An 18109-nucleotide genomic window follows, 5' to 3' on the forward strand; every position below is an offset into this window, starting at 1 on the left:
TGTATACATATAAAATAAGGGCTTGCTAAAATTCCCCCTAAACATTTAAACTATATCTATGTGAATCATTAAACAATGTATGTAACTCAAAAGCATGGGATCTCCCACAGATAGAAAAGGGCCACAGTATTTCACCTGCCATTAATAGGCAGTCCAGAGGAGACAAATGCTTGTAATAAGTAGCAAAATGTAGCATATACACAATCTATATGATTCACAAAGTATATCACAGGTTGTGAATAGCAAACATCTATGAAGTAATAAGTAATCTGATGGACCCTCAGTTCCTCTAGCATAAATTGTGCTCAATAATGCCCTGAATGAAAAGCTGGGAGACAATTTTTACAGCAAGTATCTCTGATGAAGGCCTCATTTCTCTAATATATAGAGAAGTGGGGCTAATTTCTAAGAATACAAGTCATTCCCCAACTGATAAATGGTCAAAGGATATGAACAGGCCGTTTTCAGACAAAGTAATCAAAGCTATCTATAGTCATATGAAAAACTGCTCTAAAACATTACTGATTAGAGAAATGCAAATTAAAACAACTCTGGGGTACTACCTCATACCTATCAGATTGGCTAATATGACAGAAAAGAAAAATGATAAATATTGAAGGGGATATAGGAAAATTGAAACGCTAATGCATTGGTGCAATTTGGAACTATGCCCAAAGAACAAACTGTATATACCCTTTGATCGAGTAATACCACTACTAAGTCTGTATCCTAAAGAGATAAAAAACAAAAAGGAAAAGGAACAACATGTACAAAAATATTTATCACAGCTCTTTTTGTAGTGGCAAAGAATTAGAAATAGAAGGGATGCTCATCAATTGGGGAATGGCAGAACAAGCTGTGGAATATGATTTTAATGGAATATTATTGGGGTATAAGAAATGATGAGCAGGCTGATTTCAGAAAAAACCTGGAAAGACTTATACGAACTAATGCAAAGTGAGCAGAATCAGGAAAACACTACACACAGCAGCAAAACTGTGCAATGATCAATTGTGATATTCTCAGAAATACAATGATCTAAGAAAATTTCAAAGGACTCATGATGAAAAATGCTCTCCATATCCAGAGAAAGAACTGATGGAGTCTGAATGCAAATTGAAGCATACTATTTCTCACTTTATTTTTTTCATGGTGGGTTTTGTTTTTTTTTTTTTTGGTTTGTGTCTTCTTTCACAACATGACTAATATGGGAAAATGTTTTGCATGACTGCACATGTATAACCTATATCAAACTGCTTATTGGGGTGTTCGCAGGAATAAGGAAGGAGGAAGAAAGAATTTGGACCTCAAATTTTTAAAAAATGAATGTTAAAAATTATCTTTATATGTAACTGGGGAAAAAATTAAATATTATTAAAAAAAAACAAAAGATTGCCCTGAACTCATGTGTTTTTTTCTAGCTCCTGTCCAGATAAGGTAGGCAAAAATATAAGTGTTGGGGTTGTTGACTTAGAGCATCTGCACCAACTACCTATCTAACTAGCAGTAACTAGTAAGTCACTTGACCTCTCTAAGTCTCATTCTCTACAACTGGAGTAGATAATCTCCAAGATCCCTTTCAGCTCTAAAATATTATAATCCTTTGATTCTAGAGCATGCTAAATTAGCTTATAGTACATATTAGGATGAATAGAATGTACGTCAGAAAAACTGCTCATGGGAAATAAACTGCATAGATAGAAATACATACATATGAATAAACAGCCCGGCATGAATAAAAAGCAGGCCCACAATCATACATGGCATTAAGACAGACAGTTAAAAATGCAACCCAAGAAATGCAAAGTCAAATCAGTGAGACTTCTTGTATGACTAAGAAAAAGGCATGATTTAGATTAAAAAGGTGAACTGTACCTGAAACAAGAACATCAGAATCCTGTAACCCCTGGCATCTAGATCAGAGAGTGTCATCATGCAAATGGAAAAGTGTCTAGATGGAACATGAAATATTTAGTGAAAATTAATGATACATCTGAGTTTCAGCCAAAACCAGATATAACTCCACCATACTCAACTGGACAAGAGCTGAAAGAAGTGGGATCTGAGCCAGGGGACAAAGACTTTGCTTGGACTTTGGTAATACTGACTGAGATGGATAACCCATAAAGGCAGCCATGACATTAATAATGATGGGATCAATGACACAGACAAATCTAATTTAAAGATCATAGCCTCAGTTGGAGGCTTAAGGAAACCCAAATGTTAACTGCTGTTTTTAAAAAAAAAATTATGTACAAGTTAGGGTGCTTGTTGGTATGAAATACAATTAATTGGCTTTTAGAAAGAAAATGCTGACTATCACAATGTGCAATTAGTTATCATATTTCCCTTTCTCTCTCGTACAAGGGTTGTAAACATAGATCTGTGGTCAAGAGACGTGTCTTTTCCCAAATGATGGATGGTGTGAAATGATGAGTAGTCCCTCCATTCAACTTCTATTAAGCAGCAGAACTAAGACCCTTCTACTTCTATTAAGCAGAGGAGCTAAGACCCTTCTCAGCAAGTTCTGACAGGCCAAGGTTTTATTATATACACTATTCATGAAAATGTTTTTCTGATGTAAGAATTGAGTAACACACTGCTACTTACTGCTAACCTACTTCTGTGAAGAGAACCTCATTCCAAACCTCATTCCATCTAATATCAATATCTGTTAACCTGGAAAACAAATTGAGGATATATAATTTAAGAATCATCAATCAGACTTCCTGAAAACCATTAATAAGAACAAAACAAAGCAAAAAAACCCACCTGAATATTTAATTTAAAAAATCAAAACTAAACACTTCCCACATCAATCAAAACCAGAAAGCAAAAAGAAAATCTAACTAGACATTTCCTGAAAGAAACCCTAAAATAAGAACTCTAAGGAATGTCAGAACCAAAATACTGGGCTTCCAGGTCAAAGAAAAAATATCGTAGGCAGCCAAAAAGAAAGAGTTCAAATTCCAAGGAACTACATACAGTAAGGTCCACTGAAGACTGGGCATCTACTACTATAAAGAAGAGATCTTAAAAGCTGCTATTCCAAAAGGCAAAAAGATAATGGCTTGAAATCAAGAATAACTCACTTCGCAAGACTGAATATAATCCTACAGGGGAAAAAAAAAAGACCTCTGATGGAATAGAATGCTTTCAAGCAGTCCTGATGAAAAATCCACAACTGAGCAGAAACTTTGAAGTAAAAAGTCAAGAGAAACTGGGAAAAGTAAACAAATGAGAGCAACTAGAAGGATTTATATGAGGGAAGGGAAGGGAATAAGCATTTACACAGCACCTGCTATGGACTGTCACTATGCTAAGCAGTTTACAAATACTTCCTCATTTGATCTTCACAACAGCAATAGGAGGTAGGTTCTGTTACTTTACAGTTGAGGAAACTGAGGCAAACTGTGATTAAGTGACTTGGCCAGGGTCACACAGCTAATAAATGTTTGAGGTTGAATTTGAACTCAGTTCTTCTTGACTTCAGATCCAGCACTCTATCCACTGCACCACAAGCTGATGACAAAATGCTTGTATTCTACTGGGGAAGAAGAAAGGAGGGTCCCTTCAGAATTCTAATGTCTTCAAGGGTGATAGAAGGAATTAAATAAGACAGAGAGTCTGAGGTGGTTTTGTTCAGTTTTGATGGTCATAAGAGGAGGGGGGAAATACACTAAGGAAGAAGAAGGTAGTGGAATTTACAACCCTCATGATGAAGGCATACAAGAAGACGGGTCTACCCAGGTGGAAAAAGTAGGGGGAAGCAAGCATCGAGTAAAGCCCACTCTTATCTGAACTGGACAAAGGAAGGTTTTACACACACACACACACACACACACACACACACACACACACACACACACACGATGTTTGGTATAAAAATACATTAAACTCAACAAGGAAACATCCATGAAATCAGGAAAAAAGGAGTTAAGAAGGATGGCAAGGGGCAGCTAGGTGGTGCAGTGGATAGAACACCAGCCCTGAAGTCAGGAGGACCTGAGTTCAAATCCAGCCTCAGATACATAACACTTACTAGCTGTGTGACCCTGGGCAAGTCACTTAACCCTAATTGCCTAAATAAATAAATAAATAAAAAGACAGACTTATAGAAGGAATAGTCTAAAGCAAAACAAACTTCATCTTCAAAGAATGAATCATGAAAAGGAAGTGCAAAGGAAAGAAAGAGAGGTAAGGACCTATGATCCAGATCTGGGCAAGGGGAAGGAAAGAGGTGTTTTGGAGAAGAGGCAGACTGCTTCTCTTCTACCTCTTTCTTCCTCTTTGTAATGAGATAGGAAGAAAACAAAGAAAGGAAAAAGTATAAGGGGATATGATAAAGGGATATATACAATTAAGAATCATAACTGAACGTGAATGGTACGAAATCACTCAAAAAACAGAAAAGGATAGCAGACTGAATTAGAAAGCAGAATCCAACAATATGTTTTTACAAGAAATATATTTGATTAAGAGAGATTAACAGGGAAATAAGATTATGATTATGGGTACCATAGACAATTAATTAATATCAGTCTTTAATACATACATACCATGTGGCATAGCATCTCATTACGTAAAGGAAAAAGTTCATCAAATTACAGAGAAGTGAAATAGTTGGGGACTCCAATGTACAACTTTCATAACTTTACAACTAATAAAAAGGTAAGCAAGAAATAAGTTAAAGAAATTAATGGAATTATGGAAAAGTTAGATAGACAATATATCTAAAGAACAACAAATAGGAACAGAAAGTAGAATGCATATTACTCATCTGCGCATGACATCTTTACAAAAATTGAACATCTGCTAGGACATAAAAGCTTCATAAACAAATGCAGAAAAGTAGAAATATTAAACATATCCTTTATTGACAATGAAAATTATAATATTAAAGGTCCTCTGAAGAAAGAATTGAAATTTAAATGGAAACTAAATAATTTAATTCTAAACTCATTCAAAGGACAAATCACAGAAACAATGGAATTTCTTCAAAGATACTGACAACAATGAGACAACATACCAAGACTACTAAGATACAGACAAAGCAAATACTTAGGGTAAAGTTAGCATCTTTAACTGATTTCATCAACAAAAAAAAAAGTAAAGAACAGATCAATAAATTAGGCACGCAAATAAAAAAAATCTTGAAAAATAGCAAATCAAAAACCTCCAACTAAATGTCAAAGTCAAAATTCCATCTGAAATAGCTACAGAATGTGTAAAATATCTGGGAATCTACCTACCAAGATTCACATAGAACTATAGGACCATAGGACCATAACTATAAAACACTCCTTATAGAAATATAGACCTAATATTAATTGCTCATGGTTAGGTAATGCCAGTATAATAATATTACAAATCATAATTTATAAATTAATTATAATTACAATTAAAAATTAATTGGGGAAAATCTTTGCAGCAAGTTTCTTGGAGAAAGGTCTGATATACAAGTCATATAGGGAACTGACTCAAATATATAAGAACAAGAGACATGTCCCAATAGAAACATGGTCAAAGAATAAGAACACGCAGTTCTCAAAGGAAAACAGTCACCAAGAGCCATATGAAAAAATGCTCCAACTCACTAAAAATAGAACAAATGCAAATTAAAACAATGCTCACATTTCACCTCATTTCCCAAAGATTGGTAGAGATGACAAAAAGGAAAGTTCAGGACTACAGAAAATGGCAATCTCTGAGGGAGTTTAAGTTCCATGTAATTTTCACTTATTAGAAGAACCTGAAGGCCATAAAGAAGTAGGTCAAGGTAAGGCTGGACTGGGAACTTGAAGATGATGAAGACATAATACTCAGTAGAGAGAGAGGCATGATTATTGGACCACCAAGGATAAATTATGAAAATAGAATATACAATCTGTAAGTAGAATGTGTCCCTCCTAAGCACCTACAATAGCTAGACTTACAACAAAAAATAATATGAATGGGACAAATAATTCCAATGGAATGAGGGATGCACAGAGAAAATCAGTGATGGCAAAATGGAAAAATTCTTATACTACTTAAGTTAGACTTCAAGAATTAATGCAGTCTAATGATGTCCAAAGACAATATGAAGTTGCTACATCCTTCAGAAGGCCAAACACATAGCAAGTAATTTTAACAATCTCAACCTTATTGGAACCAACAACCTTCTACTCATGTTAATGTCTTAACGACTAATTCTCATAATGCAAAGCCTACACATTAAGAATCTTAGCTGGTATATCTGACTTGGACATTTGTAAGAATATGTTTAATATAGGTATACCCATTATGTTTTCATGCCCAATGGGAAGAAAAATGAAACACATTTTTCCCTCTTATCAAGGCACTATCATTTAAGCATAAACTCAGAGTACTCCAAATGGAATTCAGGTTTTATAAGATGAAAGCATGACAAGAAATGTCAGATTGCTGTGAAGTAGTATGCTTCAGAAATCTAATTTCTCAAGATGAAAAATTATAAATGGCTTGCTTTATCCATCTTGCTTAGTGGAAGAGCTTTGATTTAAATTGTTTAAAATAGCAGGTATAATAAATAATGTTGCTAATTTTGTTCAATTTTTGAAGATGTGGGCATTACTAGTAGTAACAAAAAAAAGCATGTTTGAGATTGTTTCTATACTTATATTTATAAAAATGGAGTGAATGGGGTGGAATGGATTTCTACTTTAAGGCAGCTCCTTTTGTGGTACATGTAACAGACATAGTAAATATTTATTCACAGTCTTTGTTCTGATAATCTAAGAATTTTAAGTTTAATGAAAAAACAAAGAAATTGATGTGTGGATGTTACTCTGAAATTCAAGTTAGTATTAAAATGTAAATAAAATATGGAAAGTATCCTCAAAAAACCAAAGATGATTAAAAAAAAGAAAAAGAAAAGAAAATGATAATTGTTGGAGGTACTATGGTAGGACACTGCAGCTAATTGCTATTCTGAATTATTTTTTAAAATGTTTTGCTGATCCTTTTTAAAAAATCATTCCTCCTCACCATCTCATGTCACCTAAGTTCAGTTAAATAAAACAAATCACAATGTCGGCCACGTCTGAAAATGCACACTTCATTCCAAACCCATATATTGTCACTCTCTGTTTAGATTGCAAGGGTTCTAACCTGGAGTCCTTGAACTTTTAAAAAACATTTTGATCATCGTGTTTCAACAGAATTGGTTTCCTTTGTAATTCTATGTATTGAATTTTATATATTTAAAAATATTATTTGGAGAAGGCCTCCCTAGGCTTCACCTGATGGCTAAAGAGGTTCATGACTCAAAACAGGTAAAGAATCCTTGGCCTGTAGAGCTGTTAGATTGAGCTGCTTTACTTTCAGCTCTCTCAAGTCAAAATTGGTCACTGCATTGATTAGAATTCCCAAGGTTTTTTTCCATTTTTTTCCCATCACACTATTGTTGTCAGTGTGTATGTTGTTCCCCCCATTCTTCTTAACTTCACTCAGCACCAATTTATGTCTTTCCAAGTTTCTCTGAATACTTTATATTTGTCTTTTCTTATGGTGCAGTAATATTCCATTATATTCATATACCACAATTTGCTCTGCCACTTAATAGTTACTGGGCATTCACTCTTCTTCCAGTTCTTTGCTACTACAAAAGGGAGCAGTATAAATATTTATGGAATTAGGGGACCTTTCCCTGGCATTTTGATTTCCTAGTGATATTGCTAAGTTAAAGAGAATGTATCATTTAGTGACTACTGTAAGTCTGAGTTGTTTTGCTGAAGGATTAGACCATTTTGCTGGTCTACTAATGGTGCATTAGTGTACCATCTTCTCACAGCCTTCCCAGCATCAGGTATTTTCATCTTTTGTCATCTTTTCCAATGGGTGTGAGATGGAATCTGAGAGTTGCTTTGATTAGCATTTCTTCAAAGGAGTTTTCCTCCCTTTTTTCTGGTTTTCAGGTGTGTTTGGATATACAAGTTTACTGGAAGAGAGAGTAAGATGATGGAAGGTTTTGTGTATTTTATTATTATATTACAACAATAATTTTATTATATTACAATAGTATTATATTATTATATTTAGTATTATGTAAGGTTCAAACCCTCAAGGAATTTAAATGGGGAAGATGTCATGATACAATCTATTGGATCTTTCCATCTGATTTAATGGAGATTATAAGATTTAATTTATTATAAGATTTAATGGAGATTATAAGACTTAAAAAGAGAAAAAACCTCAGCAATAAGAGAGGAAGAATTCTAAATGTCTAGACTAAGAAGAATGGGTACATAGCTCTCTGGAATCAGCTCCCTTCGGTTTTCAAAAATAGTTTTAAAGGCCTATGGCCCACAGTATATATGAATTTGCTTCCACGGTGCAATAGCAATAACAGACATTTAATTAGTACCTCTAGGCTTGGGAAGCACTCTACATATCTGCTCTTATTTGATGATTGCTCAAAGTTGAGATTCCTCGTTGTGGAGCCTGGGATGAATAGAAAGGCTTTGCTGAATGGTCTGAGGTTCTCAACTCCAAGGAAGCTTCAGCCAATGGTACTTACTTTTTGCCTCCTCCCACATTTTCCCACTTGATGAGGGATGAGGTCTCATCTCTCCAACCCTATTAATTTTTTTTAATGAGTAGTTAGTCACCTACTATATACCAGGCACTAGGGATAAGAAAAGAGTCAAAAGACAGTCCCTGCCCTTAAGGAGCTAATGGTAGAGGCAACAAATACACAAATATATACAAATAAGCTATATGCAAGAAAAATAGGAAATAATTCAAAGTGGGAAGGCATTATAAGGGTTGTGAAAGGCTTCTGTAGAAGATAGGATTTTAGTTGGGATTTAAAAGAAGTCAGCAGGTGGAGATGAGGAAGGAGGACATTTCAGACATGGGAAATACCCAGAGAGAATGCTCAGAGCCAAGAAAGAAAGTGTCTTGTTTGTGGCCAGGAGGCCAGTGTCACTGAATTGAAGAGTACAAATTGAGGAATAAGGTATTAAGAGGACAGGGAAGGTAGGATGGGGCTAGATTACGAAAGGCATTTCATGCCAAATTATTTGATGCTAGAGGTGATAGGGAGCCACTAAAGTTTATTGAATAGAGTGGTGACATGATCAGACTTACACTTTAGAAAAATCACTTTAGTGGCTGAATGGAGGGTGGATTGAAGTTGGGAGAAAGTGAGACAGGCAGACCCACTAGCAGGCTATTGAAATAATCCAGAATAATCTAGATCTGAGGTGATGAGGGCCTACACCAGAGTGGTAGCAAGGTCAGCGAAGAAGAGGTGTATTTGAGAGATGTTCCAAAGGAGGCGTAGGCAACAGACTGAATAAGGAGGTTGAACAATAGATAGTGAGGAGTTGAGGAGGCCACCTCGGTTGTGAGCCTGAGAGACTGGGAGGATGGTGTTACCCTCTACAATAATAGGAAAATTAGAATGGGAGTTTGGTTTTGGTCATGTTGAGTTTAAGATGTTTATTAGACATCCCGTTCCTGATATCTGAAAGGCAATTGGAGATGAGAGAGTAGAGATCAGCAAAGAGATTGGTGCAGGAAAGGATGGTTTGAGAATCAGCTATATAAAGATGGCACTTAAATCCATGGGAGCTGATGAGCTCACCAAGTAAAGTAGTATAGAGTGAGAAGAGAAGAGGACCCAAGACTGAACCCCTAGGACACCTAATAAGAGGGAGTGATCTGGAGCAGTGGATCCATCAAAGGAGATAGAGGAGTGGTCAGATAGGAGGAACCAGGAGAGAGTGGTGCCCCAAAAACCTAGAGAGAAGAGAAGATCAAGGAGGAGAGAGTGATTAATAGTGCAGAGAGGACAAGGAGAATGAGAACTGAGAAAAGGTCATTGGATTTGGCAACTAAGAGACCATCAGCAACTCTGGGAAGAAAATGATTGATTTTTATACAATTTTTATATTGACTTTTAAATTGAGTTTACATTGGAGAAGAAAAAGAAAAGTGATTTTTTTAAAAAAGGCCTGGTAAACTTTTTTATTGCTGTTATTGCAATTAGATGAGAGAAATGATAACTAGGTCTAGCCCTAAACTATTAGTGAAACTTGCTACTTGAGATAAAAATCTCTTGTGACTGTAATTTGATAATATTCTGAGTTTTGAATTCAGGTATAAATGTCTGAATGATCCTTAAGTCAGAAATCTACCATTTTAGGGAAATGCCACAAGCTGCTCAAAAGGAATATGATCCAGAAAATGCTACAGGTGGATGTCTATGTCTGGGAAAAGTTGAGGAGACAACCTTGGCATAGCTGAAGGCAGGATCCTCTGGGCTCAGTTTCCCCATGGTGCTATTTCCTTTTTGAATAGGATTGGTTCCTACTTAGTTAATCCTGAGCCTGGCTATGACACCTGTGAACAAAGTGGAACTTTATTGTGTGACTGACTGTTCAATAGTACAGGCCTGCACAACTTGTGGCCCATGGGCCACTTACGAAAACATCTTTTGTATGTAAATGAAATCCTGTGATGGGCTGCAAGCAACCCATAGGCCACAAGTTGTATAGGCCTGCAATAGTAACTACCACTCCTACCTGAAATCAAACAGAACTAAAGATGCTTTATCCCATTTTACCTATGTTGACTCATTCTGTGCCCTTAGGCTTAAGCCTGCAGGTCCAGTCTGTTACAACCACGTCCCTACTTCTTCCTTTCATAGCAAATTTCTCTAAGTATGGGAGGTAAATTTTTTAAATATAATGAATCTTGTTGCTGCAATACTCCAGCACCTCTGCACTACTATAATAGGATGTAAGTATGAAAGATCTCACTGTTCTCAATATTAATTGCTAAGCAATTTTATACCCTAAGCAACTAAGTAAGTGAGTTCCTGTGTTTGCCACCCCCTTACTAGTAGTTATGACATGGGAATAACATCCTCCGAAGGGAAGAATTATAAAGGGGTAAAAATTTCCTAGTAAGACAAAGATGTAAAAGGTTTTTTTTTTTCAATTAGAGTAGTAAACTTTGAGAAAACAACAGGATCAGACTGTTTTCTCTAAGAACTAGAATATTAAAATGTATATAATTGGCTTCCAAACGGTTCTAATGGGATAATAAATTTCAAAAATTGAATGTAAAGACTTTACATGTAAAATTGCATTGATAATTATTAAGGTAAAATTATTTTTCCATTTGAAGTATCTGCTTGATAATTTTGAGAGACAGGAAGGCCCATTTTACAAGTCAGGCCTCCATAAATTCTTTTTAAAATTCTTTCTTCAGCCTGTTAATAGCAATTTCCATATCAGGTAAAGGGTTGATGTAAGGATAGAAATGGCAAGTGGTATGTAACAACTGAAACTCTTTAAGTTTCAGGTTAATTGTGGGTTCTTAATTTGATGTCCCTCTTATAGTCCTACTGTTAATAGGATTAGAACTATAAGGCTTAAGCTGGTTTTCACCACATGAGCTAGTTATTAGAAAAGCAAATTTAGGAGTTTGTACTAAATTGTACAGGCAATATTGTGGAGATATTGTGGGTTCAGTTCCAGATGAGTGCAATAAAGTAAGTCACATGAATTTTGTGGTTTCCTAGTGCATATAAAAGTTATGTTTACATGACACTGTAGTCTATTAAGTATGCAATAGCATTATGTCTAAAAAAAATGTATATACCTTAATTAAAAATACTTTATTGCCAAAAAAAAAATGCTAACCCTTATCTGAACCTTCAGCAAGTTGCAATCTTTTTGCTTGTGGAGGGTCTTATCTCAATTGATGGCTGCTGACTGATCAGGTGGTTAGTAAAGGGTGAGGTAGTTACAGCAATTTCTTAAAATAAGACAATAATGAAGTCTGCCACATTGACTTACTCTTCCTTTCATGAAAGATTTCCCTGTAACATAAAATGCCATTTGATAGCATTTTACCCAGAGTAAAACTTCTTTCAAAATTGGAGTCTGCCCTCTCAAAACCTGCTGCTGCCTTATCAACTAAGTTTATTTAATATCTTCAATATTGTTGTGTCTCAGGGAATAGCAAGGCCTCAGGAGAGGGAGAGAGATGGGGGAAATGGCTGGTGGGTGTAACAGTCAGAACATACACAACATATATAAAGTTTGCCATCTTATATTAGCACAATTCATGATGCTCTAAAACAATTACAAAGTAGGATAAATGGGGGGAAATAGGATGAAGGGAAATACATAGAAATCATAACTGTGAAAAAATTTTTACACACAGCAATTTTTTTTATAAAGGCCTCATTTCTCAAATATATAGAGAACTGAGTCAAATTTATAAAAATAAAAGCCATTTCCCAACTGATAAATGATCAAAGGATATGAACAGGCAGTTTTCAGATGAAGCAATCAAAGCTATCTATAATCATATGAAAAAAAATACCCTGAATTATTGTTGATTACAGAGAAACGCAAATTAAGACTACTCTGAAATACCACCTTACACCTATCACATTGGCTAATATGACAGAAAAAGGAAAATGACAAATGTTGGTGTGGATGTGGGAAAATTGAGATACTAAAGCACTGTTGGCGGAATTATTAATTGATTCAACCATTCTGAAGAATAATTTGGAACTATGCCCAAAGGGCTATAAAACCACGCCTCTTGTCTGACCCAGCAATACCACTAGTAGGTCTGTATCCCAAAGAGATCAAAGAAAAAGAAAAAGGACCTACATGTACAAAAACATTTATAGCAGCTCTTTTTGTGGTGATAAAAAATCTGGAAATTGAGGGGATAACCATCAATTGTGGAATGGTTGAACAAGTTGTGGTATATGATTGTAATGGAATATAATTGTGTCATAAGAAATGACAAGCAGGAAAACCTGGAAAAACTTACATGAACTGATGCAAAGTGAAGTGAGCAGAACCAGGAAAACATTGTACACAGTAACAGCAATACTGTTTGATGATCAACTGTGAACGACTTAGCTATTCTCAGCATATAATGATCCAAGACGATTCCAAAGAACTTATGATAAAAAATGCTATCGCTCTCCAGAGTAAGAACTGCAGATCAAAGAATACTTTTTTTACTTTATTTTCCTTGACTCTTTTTTGGTCTGTCTTTTCTTTTATAACATGACTAATATGGAATTGTTTTGCATGACTGCACATGTATAACCTATTATCAATTGCTTGCCTTCTTAGGGAGTGGAAAGGAGAGAGAGGAAGGGAGAGAATTTGGAACTCAAAATTTTAAAAACAAATGTTAAAATGTATTTTTACATGTAATTGGGAAAAAAATAGAACATTATAATGTAAAAATATATTTTAAAATGCAATACCTGTGAAATGCAATAAAGCACAGCACAATAAAACAAGGTATGCCTGTACTGAGTCTTGTTACTGGCAGATTTTAGTAAAATTACCTAGGATTCTTTTGAAAGTAACTTGGAACCCAAAGAAGCAAACCCATTTAAGAGGAGCCTCCTTCAGACCTGCCCTGAGAATGAAGCCTATTCCAGAATGACCAAGAGATGTTTGCAGACATCAGACAACTACATGAGACATCTGGGATCCAAGATAAAATGAGCTGATTAAACGGACATTAAGAGTGGGTTACTAGGATACAAGGAGACATGATGTTAGTTAATACTAACGATCATCATTGTATTACTGTGGCTTTTTGGGGTTTGTTTGCTGAGTTTTCCCAGTTACCTTGGTGACACGCAAATCTCTCCTCTGAAATTAGTCCTTTGTGAGTCCTCCAAGCCTGAATCTCTCACTGGAAATTGAGACACTGGCGTGGGCCACAGGAGAATCCATCTCCTCCCCCTAAATTGAGGCAGGCTCTATAACTCAAATGGTTTTTGCAAAATCACATCATTTTAGATATTCTTAAAGCAACACAGGGAAGGGCTTGTGCTATAACTCATTGATCTTACAGTTCTTACATTAACTGGTCAGGAGAAATTATGACAAGCCTACATAAGATCCAATGAGTTATAGCAGAAACACAACTACCATCACTAGGTGACCCCGAGGAGAATCCTTCTTCTTGGTTCACTTGGTCACAAGGAATTGGCCTGTTAGCTACCCTTGATAAATGGGCCTTTATTGCCCTCTGTTGTCTTACTCTTTTTAGACCTTGCCTTAGTTAACATGTTAAAGCCTGCTCTAGACTAGCCCCAGAAAAGCTTATGGCACTGCTGATAACGACCACATTAAAAATCTTATAGAATTAGATTACAGCTGTGTCTTCCATGGATCAAAGGAGGAACTGAGAAAATCAAATTGATTCCATTTGTAATTGGTTCTATTTCATACCAACCACTGACATTTTATATAACTGTTCAAGTCACTTTTGTCTCTGAGTTAAGTTCAGAAGTCCCTAAATCCGTAAATTCAGTAGTCAGAGATGTGGTTTCTCTGTACCGCTATCTGTCCTTGCATGTATGCAAGTGGACACAACCTATCAGCTTTCCCTAATGATAAAGAAAAAAAAAAAATCTCTTCCCTTCCACCAACAGAAACCAGATGACTTAATCCTACCTACTGTCCTGTCCAAGCGCTATTCTTTTTCTTTTTTGCTTTTTGGTGAGGCATTTGGGGTTAAGTGACTTACGCAGGGTCATATAACTATTAAGTGTCGTGTCTAAGGTCAAATTTGAACTCAGGTCCTCCTAACTTCAAGGCAGGAGCTCTATCCACTGTGCCACCTAGCTGCCCTGTGCTGCTCTATTTCTATCCACTTTCCCTCAACTATAAGAAGCCTTGTAAACCCCACCTGGGGGTCTTTTGGCTTGTTGAGGAGCTAAAGACCCCTTTTATTGATAATGGCTAGCCTTACCAATAAATCAAACATACTCAACTTTGTTGTTTCAGTTTACCTTCATTTCAACTGCAAAAATGGCTTCCTTTTATGTGCTGTCTTCCCGCATTAGAATGTAAGCTCATGAGAGCAGGGAATTTCTTTTTCTTATTTATATCCTCAGTATTTAGCATAATAATAATAATAATAATAACAATAACTAACACACAGAGCTTACTATGTGCTAGAGACTGTTCTAAGTGCTTCACAACAACTCTGGAAGGTAGGTGCTATTAGTATCCCCATTTTACAGATGAAAAAACAGAAGCAAACAAGGGTTAAGTGACACATCTAGGGTCACATGGCTCTAACTCCAGTCTTCTTGACTCCAAGTCCAGAGCTCTATTCACTGCCCCACCTAGCTGCCAGTGCCTGGCACACAGTGGGTGCTTAATAAATGTTCACTGAATTGATTTACTGCCAGATCAGCATTGAGACTTCTGATAATGCATTTACCTGGTCTTTTTGTCTTCAAAGGGCTTCTCTGATTACACAGAACCTAGTGGAGAAAAAAAACTACTGGTTAAGGCACTAGCTAGCTATGTGCACCTGACTGCCAACGACTATCACTTTTCTTTTTGTTGTCTTTGCCAATTTGGGGGATGTGAGGTAAAATCTCAGAGCTGTTTTAATTTGTATTTCTCTTATTAATAGTGATTTGGAGAATTTATTTTCATGCGGCTGTGTTAGTTGATAACTTGGATTTCTTCCCTTGAGAACTGTTCCTAGCCTTTGACCATTTATTTGTTGGGGAATGGCCCTTATTATTGAATTATATATTTGAGTCAGTTTTCCATATAGTTGGATATCAAACCTTTATGAGAAGAACTGGTTGCAAAGATTTTTCCCAATTAATTTCTGAGCACGTTATTTTTTTTTTTGCAGAAGTATTTCAATTTCATTCAATCAAACTTGTCTATTTCACCTTCTGTGATCCTGTCCCTCAAGTATTCTCCTATCCATGGTTGTGAAGTGTCTCCCTCCCTGTTCCTCTAATTCAATTGTGATGAAACCTTTTATATTTAGATCATGTATCCATGTGAAGTTTATTGTGATACAAGCTGTGAGATATTAGTCTAAACTTAATTTCTTCCATATTACTTTCCAGTTTTCCTAGAAGTTTGTTTTTTTTAATAGTAAACCTTTACCCAAGTAGGCAGGATCTTTAGGTTTATCAGAAATACTATACAACTATGCTCACTTGCATGTTGTGTACCTACTCTCTTCCAATGACTGGTTTCTCTATTTTTTTGGCCAGTACCAAATAGGTTTGATGATTACTACTATGTAGTATACTATACTCTACTATATATTTCGTAGTATATTAGTATAGTATACTATAGTGATAGTCTGCTATTGCTAGGTCCCCTTCTTTCCCACTTTTTAAGAAATTATTTTCCTTGAGATTTTGGACCTTTTGTTCACCCAGAAGAATTTTGTTATTACTCTTCCAGAGGTATAGGCAAGCCTTTGGAATTTTATTTGTTATGGCACTGAATAAATAAATTTAATGATAATCTAGCATTTAAGTAGCAAGCTAAAGCTTGCAAAGCACTTAGTAATCTCATTTGATCCTAAGAACAACTGCTGAGGTAGGAGCTATTATTATTCCCATTTTATAGATGGGAAAACTGAAGGCGAGAGAGATTAAGTGATTTGCCCAGGGTTATAGAGCTACAGGCCAGGGGAAGGATTTAACTCAGGTCTTCCTGCCTCCTAGTCTGGTGTTCTATCCACTGACTGAAACCCTGGGTTATGCAAGCTGAGTTTTGGCCTGGCCACCTCATCCTGCATAGCCATTCCCCGTCTCCATCTTTTACTACCTCCTCATTATCTGTCTTTACCTATTAGAATGTAAGCTCCTTTAGGTCAGAGACTGTCTTGTCCCATCACTTAGCATAGTGCCATGCACATAGCAGGTCCTTAATAAATGCTCTCTGTTACCTGCTATTAGCTGTTAGCATACAAGTGATCATTTGATGACATTAATTTACGTAGGGTGAAGCAGGAAGGGGAGGTCTGCAATCTTTCTTGGAGCCAAGAGTACTGGGGTTCAATACTGTTTATGTAATCCTTGCCATTCATTTAATTCCTGGGTGTTCTAAAGAGCTCCCTAAGACAGGGGTTCTTAACCTGGCATCTGTAAATGTCTTGGTTTTACAATATTTTGATAACTATTTCAATATAATTGGTTTGTTATATTGTTGTTTTCTTTTTAATCCTATGCATTTTATGTTCTTAAAAACATTACTCTGAAACAGGCTACAGGCTTCACCAGAATGTCAAAGAGGTCTATGACACACACCAAAAAGGTGAAGAACCCCTGCTTTAAGAGGAAGACTTGAGTTCAGAACCACATGCAGACACTTACTAGCTGGACAAGACACTTCACCCTGCCTCAGTTTCCTTACCTGCAAAATGGGGATAATGATAGCATCATCATCATAGTTATTTTAAGAATTACACGAGATAGTATTTGTAAAGGGCTCAGCATAATGGCTGGTACACCGTAGTCATTTCATAAATGGTAGTTTCCTTCCTTCTTTCTTTCCCTCCCTTCTTCCTTTTCCTTCTCTCCTTCCTCTCTCCCTCCCTTCCTTCTTGTTTTTCTCCCTTCCTTCCTTCTCTCTTCTCCTTCCTTCCTTCTTCCCTTCCTTTTCCTTTTCTCTTCTCTCCCTTTCTTCCCTTCTTTTCTTCTCTCCCTTCCTTCCCTCTGTTCCTTCCTCTCTCTTTTTTCTTCTTTTCCTCCTTTCCTCCCTCCCCTCCTTCTTTCTTTTCTTCCCTTCTTCCTCAATAATAAATTGCAGTAGGCGCAGGTAAAGGGTGTATCCCCCCTAGGCCAGCAGACTATACGCCCCTGGAGGGCAGGGCCCACTCCCTCTCGAGGCGCGGAGGCCGCAGCTCCTTCCACAAGCCCAGTAACTGATAATCGGCGTCCCTAGCTTTCCTTCTCCCCGCCCCGCGATAATTACTGTGTCCAGATGGTCAGTGGCTTCCCCTATTGCCGGTCCCCCACATCGCACTTCACCATGGGCTGGGCCCGGAGTGCCCAGGAGACGCCTCTATCAGTGAAGCTGGGCGGGCTCCAGCCTCACCATCCAACCCTTGCAGGGGCTCACCTCAGCTTCTTCCCTTCTGGCCACTCGCCCTCCCGCCAGGAAGTGGCGCCGTGACGCACGCCCTCCCGACCTCCCAAGCCGGATGGACGGCTGCCTGCCGCTCTTCTTCCGCCCGACGGGAGCCTAGCGACCCCAGGAAGATGGCGGCGCCCACCTACATGTGGTAGCGGCCGGTTGCCCCGAAGGGAAGC

At 37.0% G+C, this 18109-nt stretch overlaps 1 protein-coding gene and 1 pseudogene across 10 annotated transcripts in view; one reads left to right on the forward strand and one right to left on the reverse strand.

Annotated features, from left to right (window-relative positions):
• The window catches only part of LOC114027130 (U3 small nucleolar RNA-associated protein 14 homolog A-like), a 32063-nt gene extending 13966 nt beyond the window's left edge, over window positions 1–18097 (reverse strand). For 2 of the 10 annotated variants that reach the window (XM_027840999.1, XM_027841004.1), the window contains exons 1-2: window positions 17772–17912; window positions 15256–15298 (exon numbers count right to left, since the gene is read on the reverse strand). The gene's annotated coding sequence lies outside the window, so the exon portion shown is untranslated. The other 8 variants (XM_027841003.1, XM_027841002.1, XM_027841000.1 and 5 more) reach the window with 8 other exon arrangements.
• On the forward strand, window positions 5698–18085 carry LOC114027111 (annotated as a pseudogene).
• Window positions 18098–18109: the final 12 nt, after the last annotated feature.

This window comes from Vombatus ursinus, unplaced genomic scaffold (genome assembly GCF_900497805.2).
Source record: "Vombatus ursinus unplaced genomic scaffold, bare-nosed wombat genome assembly UNPS02014852.1, whole genome shotgun sequence".
In the NCBI taxonomy this organism is placed as follows: Eukaryota; Metazoa; Chordata; class Mammalia; order Diprotodontia; family Vombatidae; genus Vombatus; species Vombatus ursinus.